Source organism: Oryctolagus cuniculus, chromosome 5 (assembly GCF_964237555.1).
Source record: "Oryctolagus cuniculus chromosome 5, mOryCun1.1, whole genome shotgun sequence".
NCBI classification, from domain to species: domain Eukaryota; kingdom Metazoa; phylum Chordata; class Mammalia; order Lagomorpha; family Leporidae; genus Oryctolagus; species Oryctolagus cuniculus.
In genome coordinates, this window is record NC_091436.1 from 23,642,575 (window position 1) to 23,659,153 (window position 16,579).

Genomic DNA, 16,579 nt, shown 5'->3' on the forward strand with positions numbered 1-16,579 from the left:
AAGATAAAACAATAAAATGTACAGAGTTTCATAGAATTTTTCTCTTTGAAGATCTCCCACTGCTACCTCCACTCACACCTGCTCTGAATTGCTACAGAGGATTTTTCTCCATCTATTCCATCCTCATATATGCAGATTTCTCTGCTAGCACTTTCCTCATCATTTATTTAATCTGTCCATTTAGGAAACACATAAAATCTTGTCAAGGTGGATAACTCAGCACAGTCACAAACTCTCAGTAAATGTCTCGGGAACAACTAGTTGTATGTTGTATAAATAATGACGGAGCTATAACTTTAGTTTTCATTCCTCTTGGGGTTTCACAAAAAAGTAGGTAGAGAGAGAGAAAGAGAGGAAAAATCCACAATCTTGGCACAGTGTGAATGCATCTGAGTATTTCTGCAGGTACAGTGTATAGATTCGGGTTTTTAACATCCCTGCATCATTGTTTCCTTCTGTATTTTAGGATGACATTTAAAAGAACAGCATTTAAATACAAAGAGCTTAGGGACGTAAATATTCCAACGCTATTCAGCTTTGCAGTATCTGAAAGTTTAATGAAAGTCTAATAAGTAAAATATAAACATAAATAATTATAATCCTTGCTCTCTCATGTTCTCCCTTCTTACATGCTGAAAGGAACATGCTGCATTACTTAAGATAATAACATAAAAAAAGATAATGACATCAAGACCATAGGATATTTTTCTGTATTAGCATTACCACTTTTAAGAGAGTTTCCATACAGAATTGTTCTTGGTACAAGAGAGAAAGATAATGATCACACTGAATATGCCAATATTCTTGCACTGTCCCCTGGTCCTTGCTGAAGAGGAAAGGCAAACTCTAAGAGGGCTGGAGGTAGACCCCTGAACTAAGGGTAACCCACCTTGCAAGATCACTATAATATGAAGAGAAAAAAATGTTGCCCGTGCAGGTCTTGCAGATTGGCTCCGCATGGATCTAGCACAGGGAAGTAAGAGAATTAGATGCTGGGTGGGTAATAAGAGGAATAAAAATAAAACACACAAAGATAGGCAGACATCAAAGAGTAGCACCGTCACTGAGCTGGAATAGGTCAGATTCTCTGAATCAGGAATCTGCCTTTGGTCTTCAAGTTCAGATTCTGTGTTCCTCTGATGGTCCAATTTCTCCTCATGTCACTGGTCCTTTTGTAACCCATTGATGGAGATAGGTGTGGGCTCCTGATCACTAATGGCTCTGACCTAATATTCTATCGCCCATTGCCATTCATCATTGTGCTTGATTTTCAACTATGGAAATTACTCATAAATAGATGCAGTAGATATCGTTAGTTACTCTCTGACATCCATTCCCACCTGCACCCTTATTTATTTATAGAAACTCAAAATGCAGGCAGAAATTCTCCAGGAAATTTGTCAGTTTCTAAGAAAAACCATAGGAAGACACACCCCTTCCTTTCCAACAGCTAACATGTCAGAATTCAACTGACACTGAAGAAGGCAAACAAAACAGAGAACAGCCTGAAGTCTCAAATCTTATCTCAATTCTTATCCTGGATTTTAAGTCTTTTATGTTGAAAACTGTTTGACGTGGAGAAGCTGTTACCTTATAAACCCGTAGTTAGAGTGTGGCATTTTCCATCCTTTGCAGTTGTAATTCCTTCATTCCTTGTAATGAAGATGACAGGGAAAGTTGAGGTCACTGGAGTTTTCCAATAGAAAAGATTCCAAATGGGGGTCCTTTTATTCCTAGTCTAGCCTTGGTACTTCATCCCAGCACATTGGGTAACAAGCATCAGTTTCCCAGTGCAAACTTTGATATTAGACCCAGGCTCCAATGCAAACCAGAGGCTGAGAACTGATATTCACGAACACTGAACTCTGAAGGCCAACTGAACGCCTACATCTCTGCTGGTGCCCTGCCATCCTCTTAAATCTTTGCTCCTGGGACCCATGGCAGGGATCAAGTTAAATTCAAGTGGGAGAATAGCCCAGGAAATGAGATGGTTTCCAGGTGTCTTTATCATCATATCTATAAATTTGATGTGTTTTGTTTAAGCTGAGTCTTCATATGAAAACGAACAAATGGGGGAGAATGAGCAGGCCTTAAAAGGAGAAAGATGAGCTGGCACCATGGCTCACTTAGCTAATCCTCCACCTGTGGAGCTGGCACCCCGGGTTCTAGTCCCGGTTGGGGCACCGGATTCTGTCCCGGTTGCTCCTCTTCCAGTCCAGCTCTCTGCTCTGACCCGGGAGGGCAGTGAAGGATGGCCCAGGTGTCTGGGCCCCTTCACCTGCATGGGAGACCAGGAGGAAGCACCTGGCTCCTGGCTTCCGATCAGCGCAGTGCCAGGGCCAGCTGTAGCGGCCATTTGGGGGGTGAACCAATGGAAGGAAGACCTTTCTCTCTGTCTCTGTCTCTCTCTCACTGTCTGATTCTGCCTGTCAAAAAAAAAAAAAAAAAAGGAGAAAGATGTTAGTGTACTTCAGCCTCCATAACCGAGTACCACAGACTGACAACTTCAATAAGAAGTATTTGTTTTCTCACAGTTCAGGAGGCTGGAAGTCCAAGGTCAAAGTGCCAAAAGGGTTGGAGTCCTCCAGGGCACTTGTCCTGCAGGAGACAGCAGTCTCATCACATGGCCTTTCCTCTGCACAAACACACCTAGTTTCTCTCCAGGTACACAACTCCCTCTGTTACAGACACCAGTCAGAATGGATGGGCTCCCCTAGTAGCAGCCTTATTTTAGCGTAATCATCTCTTTGAAGGCTCATGTTCCGAATGAAGTCATATTCCAGGCCAGTGGGAGTTAGGACAACAGTTTATGATTTTGGGAAGTGATCACAGTTCAATCCCTCAGCAAGAAAGAAGTTTGTGGTACCATTTGGGGGGAAAAAAACCCTTCCTGGGCACACACTGACAGCTGGGTCCCCTGCAGCATTTGGGAAATCTAGGCATGCTTAGCAGCTGAGAGCCCAGCTGGGCATTCCTGAGTCCTTCCCAGTCTTCCTAAAAATCACCCTGTGGCCTTCCCAGGGCACTCCCCAGCCCATGCAATCACACCCATTGCACAAGTCCTCCAACAGATGTCTGGAAAATGCCCCTGAGTGCTGCAGCCCAGCTCCCAGTGGAGGCTGGAGGACAGCCCTCCTTTTACTGCTCAGCCCTTCTTGGCAGCAGAGCCAGCCCATTTGCTCCAGAACCACTTGGGTTATTTTAAACTCCTACTTTTTTTAAAAAATAGCCAGCAGCAGACTTGCTACATTTCCACACATGCTTGACAACTGTGAATTTTTTCTCTGATTCGGACCAGACTGCTGAAATGTCAGACTCTGAGGACTCCCACCGTCCAAGTCATGCAAGCTTGAGTCCCACACAGTGGGCAATGCCGATTCCCTGAGCATCTATCAAAGCTGATGTGCAATGCCCAACTGAGTGTCTCCTTCTCATTTGAAAGATCCTGTCATTTGTGTCAGCTAACAAGCAGGGGTTTCTAACAAGGATTCTTCTAAGCACAGCAGGCTGACCTTGAACTCCATGAGTTTTAGGTAATCAGTAGGGTGTTTCTTGTTGGCAAACTACAGTAAACATTTCCAGAGACTGTCACCATCTATCACACCAGGGCCCCTGGTGCTGTCTTATACCATCTGCACCTGGGAAAACTTGTGATGACTGCTCATGGATGAAGCCAGTGAGGGAGGAGACCTGTGTCTGTGGATAATTCTCCTACTTCTGAACCCCCTGTAATTTCCTCCATAGCACGGGTGCTGTGTTGCGTTTTCTCTTGTATTTCGATAAAATGCTCACTTTACAGCATGACTGGGGCCTCAGAGACCTGGAAATCCCAGGTCCTGTCAGTCTCAGGCAGGAGAGGAGGAGATCTCCACAGAGCCTCAAGGGTCAATGACAGGCAGGTTGTTCGTCAACTGCCTCCAGGCCCTCTCTTCTCCAGACTCTGCCCCACCAAGCTGGTGCATTAGTACCTCTGAATGTGCGCCTCTCAACCACATTTGGCCCCAACTCTATTCTCCCTCTCATCTTTGCCTTCGTGAGATGTGTGAGAGCCTGGTGACAAATTTAACTATGAAACTAGACTTTGGAAATTGTCTCAACTTCAATCCAAAGGTGCTAGTTTCCAGAACACAGCTTTATGGCTGGTTCCACACTGATATCTTCAGGGGCTTCCGCAGATGTTGCCAGTGTGTGTGGTTGCAGGAGAGATAAATCTTGAACTTATTCAGTGGTCCCCTGTATAGCAATGCTCCCTATCCCTTCCATCTTTCTGTGAGCGGACAACATGACGAGGATGTATCAAGTGATGGCCCTGCAGGGGAGAACACACATCTTTATTCCCATAGTGGAAATTCCAGTGTCCACCTAAGTAAATGTAGTGAAAGGTGAAGATGAGACTGTAATACAATAAGAAGACTCCCTGGGCATGTCTTGTTGACAGACACAGAATCATGACATTTCTGCAGCAATGAACCTGAATTGCTTGATATCCATTTCTGTCACAACTAGCCTTGGGTTTCTGCCTCCATGGGGATGTGTTCATTACAGCTCAGAGCAGTGTGGACGGGAGGAAGTAAGGGGATGGCATTCTTACTCAATCCCAGACCTGGCTCCATCATGTTTTCATTTTTTTTCACATCTATCCTTTTTATTGGAAAATTGATAAGGGATATAATTACTGTTGTTAAAAAGATAGGTCAGAACAATTTTCTGCTTGCAGGGAGAGCTACAGGGACTAGAGGCAAAGTGGAGGTGTCAGAACGGAGACTCTGCTTGCCTCTCTGTTCTCCTGTTATGGATTAAAAGCTGTTCAGCGTCAAATACAAGGGACCCAACTACATGAGCCATCACCACTGTCTTCCAGGATCTACATTAACAGAAAACTGGAGTAAGGAACTGGAGCTGAGTGTAGAACCCAGGCACTCCTATGTGGGACTAGGTGTCTCTTACCTAGGCTAACTTCTCACCCCTCTCCTAATTCTTTATGGTTAGCTTGCCAGGGTGACTTCTATCCCATGTCTGTGTTCAGGTGAGCTACCTAACCCTACCAAGACACGAGCTTCACCTTTCTCCTGAGTTCGTAAGAGATGTACTCACACTATGTCTAGACACTGGTGATAGGAGGCATCTCAAGGCAGGGCACTGTCATCTCTCAGACTCCAGTGATTTTCTGCTTCTGTCTCCTTCCTATCCACTTGCTTTCCAGAATACTGGCCTTATTTTACTCTATGTCTCCTATAAACAGCTGTACTCCCCTCCCAGCAACCCATGTCACTTGTTGTTCCTAAGCCTTGTTAGGGTATTCTTCCAAACACAAAAATAATTCTCTTTTTCAGGAGAATTCTGGCATCTAATGTTTATTAAGATTGCTTCCATTTTATCAATTTTCTTGGTAATCCCAGAAATGATGATGTTTTAGTTACTAATGTTAAAAGAAGGATAAATTGATGACATGTCAAAGTGAAGGTTGGGAGTAGGGAGGAACTAGTTAACTTACTACCTGCTGCCCAGCCAAACCTTTCTTAACTTTTCCTACTCTGGGTATTAGGGGGAGCAACAAGTTGATGATGGTATTACTGTTTTGGGATACATCTTAGCAGGAATAACAGTTGAGCCACTACTCTTATGAGAGAGCCTCCCTCCTGGATTCATTGTCACTCTGCTATCACATGGAGCAGAATTGGCCACCTTGATTTGTGACTCCCTTCCAAAAGTGCCATCTAGCACACCTTAAGTTAAATAAAATGCAAATTCACATCATATTAAGAATATCTTATCATTCCCAGGTGCCAGGAACATCCCATGGTTGTGAATTATACCTTTAAATGTGCTCTTTGGAGGCACAAATCATGCATTGCTGAAGATTACCTGTGTTGCGGTCAGCTTAGGCTGCCATCACAAAATATCAGGGACTGGGTACCTTAAGTTATTTTCTCACAGTGATGGAGACTAGGTGTTAAAGGCCAGTGTGTTGTCAGTGTTGGTTTCTGGTGAGACTTCTCTTCCTGGCCAGTGGATAGCCACCACAATGGTTTCAACACCCCCTCCAAAGATCACATCACAGAGCAGGCAGCATAAACCCTATTTAGAGGGGAAGGAACACAGTAGCAGACAGTAGCTTTCTTTGGAAGTATCTTTGCCTCTTGAGGATCATGGATAGGACTGGAGATCACATTCCTGGCCTCACTGTGAGACCTCAACATCTTCACACTTGCACAGCAGGAGAAGGGCAGTAGACAATGGCAATAAAAGGGAAAAATCACATAGATAAAAATGGTCTACTACCGAGCTGGGCAACAGCATGGCAAAAACCAGGGTCTGATTAATTTAACCTTTCACATCTGTAAAATAGTAAGAACTGGCTCAATTCCAGAATGTCTGACACAAGAGTTGGGATTAGTGCTAGAAACACCCAACCTAGCTTATCTAAGCCATTATCTGATAACTACAAGCAAGAAAGAAAGTCTGGAGCTCTGTTAAAACTACTACATTCCCAAACCTTTTTTTTTTAACCTCATGATGTGCTTACCTCACTGGAGTTTTAACTTGATTGATATTTGTTAAATTATTTATATCTGTCTTGATCTTCTGAGAGGCTGTCTTTTAAGCTAAGGACACAGCATGGTACTGAGGCATGGCTGAGATCAAAGGCCTGCTGGGGAAGTAGTTGCTGGACAGAGTCTCTCCTCTGTAAAATGGGACCATTACCCAGAGCTCGTGAGACTCTATGAGGATTAGAGCAACACATGTAATGGGTCTAGCGCAAGTGTCTGACAACATGGAGAGTGTTTAGCAAAAGCATTTTAACTTTTAGGGAAGAACTAATTGAGGGACCTAGATGTGACTGAATGTATCTGCCAATATTTTGAGAGCCAGGAGAAAAACACCAAGTTCCCAGATTCAGGGATAGATTTTACCTAAAGTAAGTCATATTTAAATGTATAAAGGCATGACTTTCTGGGGTTACTAAAAATCTATCATAATTAAGTTTGTAAGAGAGAATTCAATAGTAATAGCATTTCTTTAATTTTTCAGAATTGCTGTTGTTAAAGAATTATCCCATGATTCCCTGAGGAAGATGTCTAGTTCTGGTCAATCACAGAGAAAACGGTGACCTTAGATCAAGGGATGGTCCGATAGTATAGTCCTGCAGTGTTTAGTGCAGTGTTTAGTGGTGTTTTACTAGCAATATCTAAACACGATCAGTGGGAAAGTTTTCTTTTTAAAGGATCAGATACTGTTCCTTGTTGGAAGCAGAAAAATTCCTTCCTATATTTAAAACAGAATTACTTTCTCAGCATTAAAATCATCATCTATTTCTCCTGGCTTAGTGGTAAATGGAGGCCAAGTTGGCATGACAGCAGGATTTTAAGCATTATAACTTTTATATAAGTTTTTTGTGTCTGTGTGAGTTAGGAAATTAGATCCAACTCTTCTCTGCATTTGAGTGTGTATGGGGAGAGAATGGCAGGGAAACAAAGAGAGGGACAGAGTGAAGTGACACAGACAGGCGATTATTAGAATGATAGATATGAGTCAACCGCTACAGAGAAGAGTTTTGAGTCCTCAAAGTGAAGTTTCAGAGATACTTGCCCTTGCAAAGCAAGCAAATATTGAATGCTACGGTGTAGACATGAAATGTTCTCCAAAAGCCCATGTGTTAAAGGTTTGAACCCCAACGTGGGGCTATGGGGAAATGGGTGGAAGCTTTAGGAGGTGGAGCCTAGTGAAATATTCATAAGTCTTTGAAGGTATATTCTTGGAAGGCAGTTCTTTTTCTTCTTTTTTTTCCCCTAGTACTTGGGCCAAAGCTGCTTTCTCAGGCACTGTAGGAGGGAGGTGAATCAGAAATGGAGCAGCTGGGACTTGAACTAGCATCCATATGGGATGCCAGCATGACAGGCAGCAGCTTTATCTGCTACATCACAGTGTCAGCCCCAACAAGTAGATCTTACTCATTATAAACATAGGCAAGGGACCTACAGCTAGAAGACCAAAGTTAACACATTAAATTTAGGTAACCACGCAAATTTCTTTCTTTATATGTTAATGGAAGTTCATCATCAACAAGTTTTTCAAATGTGTTGGGGTGGGTGTTTAACCTAACAGTTAAGATTCCACTTAAGAGGTAGGTATCTCACATTAGAGTACTTGGGTTCAATTCCTGGCTCTGGTTCATGATTCCAGCTTCCTTCTAATGCAAACCCTGAGAGGCAGCAGATGATGGTTTAAATACTTGAGTCCCTGCCACCAACATGGGAAAATCCAGATGGAGTTCTAGGCTCCTGGCATTTGGGGAATGAACCAGAAGATGGAGGATCTTTTTCAGTCTCTTTCTTTTTCTGCCTTTCAAATAAAGTAAAAATGAAGTTTTGATTTTTTATAAGAAAAGAATAACAAGAGGTGCATACTTGGTTTAGAAGTAAAGGCACCAGTTAAAATTCTTGTGTCTCACATCAGAGTGGGAAGGTAGTTCTTGAAAGCAAGTTGTTATAAAAGGCTGAGTTTGGCCCAACCATTTGTCTCACTGCTTTCTGGCTTGCCATGTGGTCTTTCTTCCTCACACACACTCCACCACTTATCATGGGACCCTTGACGCATGTCCATCTGTGTCTCTCCTTACAAAGTCACCATGATTGCATTATGAAGGCTCCACTCTAACAACCTGCTCCAATCTAGTTATTTCCCAAATGCCCGACATCTAAAACCCCATAATTGAATATTAAGTTTCTGTTCTCTTAGAATCATGACTTGAGGACCAAGCCTTTGACACACGGTCCTAATCTAAACTAAAGTCCAAACCATCATATTAATTCTACAATTAATTTTTTTTTTATTTTTTATTTTTTTTGACAGGCAGAGTGGACAGTGAGAGAGAGAGACAGAGAGAAAGGTCTTCCTTTGCCGTTGGTTCACCCTCCAATGGCCGCCGTGGCCGGCGCGCTGCGGCCAGCGCACCGCGCTGATCCGATGGCAGGAGCCAGGAGCCAGGTGCTTTTCCTGGTCTCCCATGGGGTGCAGGGCCCAAGCACCTGGGCCATCCTCCACTGCACTCCCTGGCCACAGCAGAGGGCTGGCCTGGAAGAGGGGCAACCGGGACAGAATCCAGCGCCCCGACCGGGACTAGAACCCGGTGTGCCGGCGCCGCTAGGCGGAGGATTAGCCTATTGAGCCGCGGCGCCGGCCAAATTCTACAATTAATTTAAGGAGTTAAGTAAAAAAAAAATTTTTTAGTATATTTGAAAGACAGTGAGAGAGAGAGAGACAGAGAGAAAGGTCTTCCTTCTGTTGGTTCACCCTGCAAATGACCGCCATGACCTGCGCTGCACCAATCCAAAGCCAGGAGACAGGTGCTTCTTCCTGGTCACCCATGCAGGTGAAGGGGCCCAAACACCTGGGCCATCCTCCGCTGCCTTCCCGGGCCACAGCAGAGAGCTGGACTGGAAGAGGAGCAACCGGGACTAGAACCTGGTATCCATCATCCATATGGGATGCCAGCACCACAAGCAGAGGATTAGCCAAGTGAGCCATAGTGCTGGCCCCAAGTAAAAAAAAATTTAAAATATATTCATTTTATATTTGTATATAGTGATGTTTTTACCTTTTTAAAAATACTGCCATAGGGTGGGCATCTGACCTTCCAATTAAGACTCTGGTTAAGATGCCTACACACCATATTATGGTGCCTGGGTTGAGTGGCAACTCTACTCCCACTCCAGTTTCCTGATATTGCACACCTTGAGAGTTAGCAGGTGATAGCTCAAATGGTTGACTCCCTGCCACTCATGTTGAAGACTTGGGTTGAGTTCCCAACTTTGAGCTCTTTCTGCCTCTCAAATAAATATATACAGTAAATCAGAGAATAAGTAATAAATAAAATGTTATCTTTTAGCAGTTTTCTGATTCTATAGGCCCTCAGAGATCTCTAAGAACACTTATTACTACAACTTGCTAAAATAACAGAAATGCTCCCAGTGTTATTTGGCTTTCTAATCAGTTTCCTCAATCCCTGTAATCTCTGGGGGCCCAAAATATTTAAAAGCAGCTTGGTGATCTGTGTTCCAGTGTAATTCAATGTAATTCAGTTTTCCCCTGAAAGTAGCTTCTTAACCTTAAGCCTGTCTCTGACTCGTCCATAGATCTTATTAAAGCAAGAGTGTAAGGCCTAATCTGAGTTTTTGAGTTAGTAGCTCTGAGTTTGGGCCAAAAATTTTATAATTCTAAGAAGTTCTCAGATGATATTGATGCTGATGGTCAACAATACCACTTTGAGAACCAATATCTGAAAGTGCGCCTAAATTTATTGGCCAAAGCACTGACAAGGAGCATCAGATCTTGTTCTTATTCCAGTTTATTGATCATAGCTCTTTTGTCTCACTGTATTAATGTGATTAATTGAACCAAGACCTTTCTACAATATATTAGACAAGTGTCCCAACCAATTCACCAAAATTCTTTATGGCCAAAAGAAAATCAAATTTGTGCATTATATTTTCAGTTTGAATTTCTAAAATAGCAACACCACTCCCTCATGAAAAATAAACTGTAATTTTTTTCCTTAACCCATGACAGGAGGCTTCCTTAGATTCAAAATATAAAACTCCCAGTATAATTTTCAATAAATATTTTTGGGATGTGTGACATGAATTATAGTGAAGATCAGCATTAGTTAAACCATACGTGTTCACTGGTGATTTTTATTATTAACATCTCTAAGTTAATAGTTAATTTTGTCAATGGTGTGACAACTGCATATGCAGTTAACTAAAGCAATTATACTTTCTATGTAGGCAATGCTCCAACTGAGATAAAGTATATAAATATATATTGAAAATATATGTGTGCACAGCTTAAAGTGTGTTTTAACATGATTGCACTAATACTACTTTAGCATTCAACTGTCTTTCTCGACATGATTTGATTATCCAGAAATCTCTTGGCAAGAAGATAAACATTGCAAATAACTTCATTGCTTATTCTAGGAACTTCCAAAAGCTGCATTTAAATGAATATCAGACTGCTTAACACTTTAGTCAATAGCATCACACATCTGTTCACTCTTCACAGTCTTGAGACTTTGTCTCAAAAATCCTTGTCTTTCTGTGTCCACAAATCCTAAACTATTATATCATGATCTTTATCCAATCCTAATAAAGCCTCTGTATTGAAAGGCTCACTTTAGACCAGACTCCAGACTTTCATATATATTCACTCTCTGCCCTCCTGATTAGACTCACAAGTAGTGTGCTTTCTTAGCAGCTCTGTCTTATCAATAGGCTTTTTGGTGTTTTTCTTTTTTTTTAAGATTTTGCTTTTAAAGTCAGAGTTACAGAGATAAAAGAAGAGAGAGAGAGGGAGAGAGAAAGAGAAAAAGGGAGAGAGAGAGAGAAATATATTCTATCCTCTGGTTCACTCCCCCCTGAAGTTCACAGCATGGCCAGGTCTGTGCCAGCCTAAGACCAGGGTCTACATCTGGGTCTCCCAACATGAGTGCAAGGGCCCAAGCACTTGGGCCATCTTCCACTGCTTTCCCAGGTGCATTCACAGGAAGCTGTATTGGAAGTGTAGCAGTTGGGACATGAACCACGTGATCCGGTGCCCGTATAGGATTTAGCACAGGGGCTGCAGCTTAACCCGCTGAGTCACAGCACCAGCACCAACTTGCCAGAAATTACAAGAACTTTCTTCCACCTTGATGGGTTTCTTCTCCAGAAGTATATTCTCTCCAAGCTATTTCATCTCCCATAATTAGTCAAGTTTGCAGTCAGAGATGATCTGGTTTTTAGGGTGAGAGGTTGAACCATGAAGTACACAAAACACGCTTCTAAGCAACTGTTCCCAGATTCCCATTGGCTTGTCTCAGTCACAGAGACTCTGTTGACACTGCCTCTGTAATAGATATCTGCTTCTCACATTTTTTTACTCTATGACTTCAAATAATCAGGTTAGCTTTCTAAATGGCAAAATTCACCAAGGATAATTTGGAATCACAGTGGTCACGTTGCAAAAAAAATTGACAGGATCATAATTATTCATTTGAGAGATACTTTAGAACCAAAAGAGAACAAAATTTAAAGCATTGTGCTATCTGTAGCTTGAATGGAATGGGGAAGTATTTAAATAAAATTCAAGAGGAGAAGCAGGATGATGGCTAAGATGCTCAAAGAACTCCCTGTACACAGACACCAACCTGAACAGCTGTTCATTCACAAGTTACCTTCACAAGGGCTACAGAAACCAAAAGAGAGATCACAATGCCTGGTTTTAATATAATTTTATAAAGCCAAATTGAGGAAAGCAGAAACAAAAGAGTTGCCAGTGTTACCCCTTCCCCTGCTCCAAGGAGCATAGCATGGAGAGATACCTCCCACTTGCATGTGGAAGAGGGAATTGAATCTCAACGCTGGCCTACCCCAACAAGACAGAGTTAGAGAGAGCCCCACAGCCACTGACCCCAGGCCTGTACCTGCAGACTGCGTACTTGGACTTTCCAGTCCTCCTCTTCCAACTGTTGGCAGAAGTCAGCCGTCTTGTTGCCCTGAGACCCAGTACCTTTTCCCCTCAAGTCATGCTGGTGGACTGATCTGCTAGACTTGTCCTGGCATAAGGCAGGGAGACTGTACTCCAGTGGGACACACTCTTTCAACTTGTATTGCCACTGGCCTCAGGTTAATCTAGTGTGTAGTCCCAAGACATTGTGAGGTCCTGTGACTGGCAGACCCAGGTGTAACCAAGTCTGGTGTCAGTCTGAGCAACCAAGAATCTGTCTTTATCAAGCCCCTCAGACAACAAGGAGATATGGTGCCTTGGTATTCAGGAACAGGCTAGTAAAGCCCACCAGTGGGAAGATTCTGACAGTTTCAGTCCTTAGCAAATGCTTGTGGACATAGCTTCCAGACCTGAGTTGGTTTAAGGTGGAGATCTTGCTCTAACATGATGGATTTATTTTTGGTGTATATCATCATCAACCTCATGTGGGCTTGGTGTGTGCCAACAAATTTCACACAGGGTCTGTTGACTTTGTGACCTATGTGTGACCAATCCAGTGCTTAAATTGGAAATTTGCTCCTCTTAGAATCTTGAGCATACAGCAAGAAATCACAGGACTGTTTTTAGATCCAATATCAGGCTGTTAAAGCCCAACAATGAGGCCGGCACCGCGGCTCAATAGGCTAATCCTCCACCTAGCGGCACCAGCACACTGGGTTCTAGTCCCGGTCAGGGTGCCGGATTCTTTCCCGGTTGCCCCTCTTCCTGTCCAGCTCTCTGCTGTGGCCAGAGAGTGCAGTGGAGGATGGCCCAAGTGCTTGGGCCCTGCACTCCATGGGAGACCAGGAGAAGCACCTGGCTCCTGCCATCGGATCAGTGCGGTGCGCCTTCCGCAGCGCGCCAGCTGCGGCGGCCATTGGAGGGTGAACCAACGGCAAAGGAAGACCTTTCTCTCTGTCTCTCTCTCACTGTCCACTCTGCCTGTCAAAAAAAAAAAAAAAAAAAAAAAGCCCAACAATGGGCAAATTCTAATGGTCTCTGTCCCTAGAACAGTGATAAGAGATGGGCCCTCTGGACTTATTTCAGTGGCAGTAGAGTTCTGTGGTTCCCATTGATTAATCCTATACCCCAGGCAACTTCATGTGTGGCTGGTAGAAGAAGCATTTGGCAGTGAATTCACTTCAGCAGCAGACAAATCGTAGACAGGTGGGCTTTGGTCCCACATCCAAGTTGTGCTATTGGTGGATTATGTGCTCTGGGTATGATCTAGCATCATAGCAACACTGGCCACAGCATTAGGAGTCTGAGCCTACTCCAGCCCTAGGAAGAGGCTTGTAGGGAAAGGCTATCACTGTTTAAGCATTCCACAATTAATTCTGAACAATACACCAATTGCAAATTTGGCACAAATTTGAGCTTGAATAATATTGTGCAACTGAAATAGCAAAAAAAAAAAAAAATCAACAGCACACTGAGGGCAAATCTCAACATAGAGTACTATCTAGCACTGAAATAACAAAAGTGCCTGCCCATAAGCTCAGAGAAAACAGACTCCTTAAAATTTCTGAAAGAACAGTCATGAAAAGCCAGATTATTGTAACTAACCCTTTGATATGCACATGACATTATAAACCAAAAAGCATAAGGAACCTTCAGGGAACCATGAAGAGTAAAATAAGGAGCTAGAATCAAATCAAATGCTCAGATAAAGATTCTCAAAAAGCCGTTGTATGGAAATGCAACAAACTCCAAAAGAAAACAGAGAAATGACTTACTATTCTAACCGAGAGAATCAAGATGAAGTAATTAAATAAGATCAAACAGGAATCCTTCAAATGAAAAGTATACCCAGTATAGTTAAAACTGTTGGAAAATATTAAAAGCAGATCAGATAAGACAGAAGAATCAGTGAGATCAAAGACAGGCTATTCGAAAATACACATGTCGGGTAGAAAAAAGAAAAACAAATCAAGAGGAAGAAAGAAAACTTGCAGAATTTGGGGGACAGCATAAAATGAGTAACTATCCTACTTGCTGGGATAAAAAAAGACATTGAGCATGCCAACGAATATGCAAAGAGATAACAAGAGAAGTCATTCCAAACCCAAAGAAAGACACAACTATCCAGGTACAGGAAGGTGAAAGGTCAGCAGTTAAGTTCAACCCAATGTAGTGCACTGCAAGACATATTATAATAAAGCTCTCCAAGGTTAAAGATAAAAGGATTCTTCAAAGATGCAATAAAAAGCAGCAAATAACAAATAAAGGAGTTTCAACTTGACTGCAAACTTCTCAGCAGAAACCTGATAGGCAAGGAGTGGGTGGGATGATATTTTCACAGAACGAAAGAGGAAAACCTGTCAGCCAAGAATACTGTGCCAACAAAGCTATATTTCATTTATGAAGGAGATATAACAACATTCCCATACAAACAAAAGCTGAGACTTATCTTACAAGAAATGCTAAAGAGATTTCTTCTAACCTAAAGAAGCCAATACTAATGACTAAGAAGAAATTTTCAAAGGTAGAGAAATCACTGGTAAAGGGTGACTATACAAATACACAATGCTCTAATATTGTGCACATGGTGTGTAAACCATTGATATCTTCATCGTGGAGGCTAAAAATAACAACTACATTAAAATGTAATGACATAGGCACAATACCAAGATGTAAAAGAAAAAAATCAAAAATTCAAATAAGGAGAAATGGAATACAGGTATAGAGTCCTTTATTAGTATTTATCTCCTTGTGATTTTGTTTGTTTCCCTATCTTTATAATCAACATTAAGTTGCTATTATTTCCAGAAGCTTATTATAACCAAAAGAAGTAATTTTCTAAGCGTTAAGGTAATCACAAAGCAGAAAGCTATTATAGACTTAGCAAAAATAAAATAATAAGCAAGGAATCAAAGAATGCTGCAGGAGAAAATCACTTAACAACAAAGGAAGAGGGCAAGAGCAGGAGAAAGCTGGGGCTGGTGTTGTGGTGCAGTGGATTAAGCTGCTGCCTGCTTCACTGGCATCCCATATGGGTAATGGTTGGAGTTCTGGCTGCTCCACATCTGATCCAGCTCACTAGTAGTGCAACTGGGAAAAGCAGCAGAACATGGCCCAAGTAGTTGGGCCTCTGCACCCACATGGAAAATGTGGGTGAAGTTCCAGGTTGCTGGCTTTAGCCTGGCCCACAACTAGCCGTTGTGACCACTTGAGGAGTGAACCAACAGATGGAAGATCTCTCTCTCCTCTCTCTCTCTTTTTTTCTCTCTCTCTCTCTTTCTCTGTCTTTTCCTCTTTTTCTGTAAGTCTGCATTTTAAATAAAAATAATAAATTTTAAAAAGGAGAAAGAAAATAGCTACAATAAAGCTAGAAAACAAGCATTTAAATGGCAGTACTATCACCTTAGCTATCAATAATTATCGTAAATCCTTTCTTTATCATTCAAATACAATAAATATTTTTTTAAAAATAGAAATCATCTTGCAGTTAAACTCTCCAATTAACCAAGAGTGGGGCCAGCACTGTGGCATAGTAGGTGAAGTTGCTGCTTGCCATGTCAGCATACCCTGTGAGTGCCAGTTCCAATCCTGGCTGCTTTCATTTCCAATCCATCTCCCTGCTAGTGCACCCAGGAAAGTGGTGGAGGATGGCCCAAGCACTTTGGCCCCTGCACCCATGTGGGAGACCCAGAAGAAGCTCTTGGCTCCTTCCTGGCTTCGGATCAGCTCAGCTCTGGCCATTACAGCCATTTGGAGAGTGAATCAGTGGGTGGAAGGTCTCTCTCTCTCTCTCTCTAATTCTGCCTTTCAAATAAAAATAAGCAAATCATTAAAAAAAAGACCTAGGGTAACCAAATTGATTTTTTAAAAGACTGAAGTATGTGCTACTTACAAGAAACTCATTTCATCTCTAAGGACACAAATAGACTGAAAGTGAAAGGGTAAGTAAGACATGCAAATGGAATTGAAAATAAAGAAGGAATAGTCATTGTTCTATCAGATAAAATAGATTTTAAATAAATAGAAGTAAAAACAGACAAGGAAAGTCATTGCATAATGATAAACAAGAGAAAATAGTAATTATAAAGACATT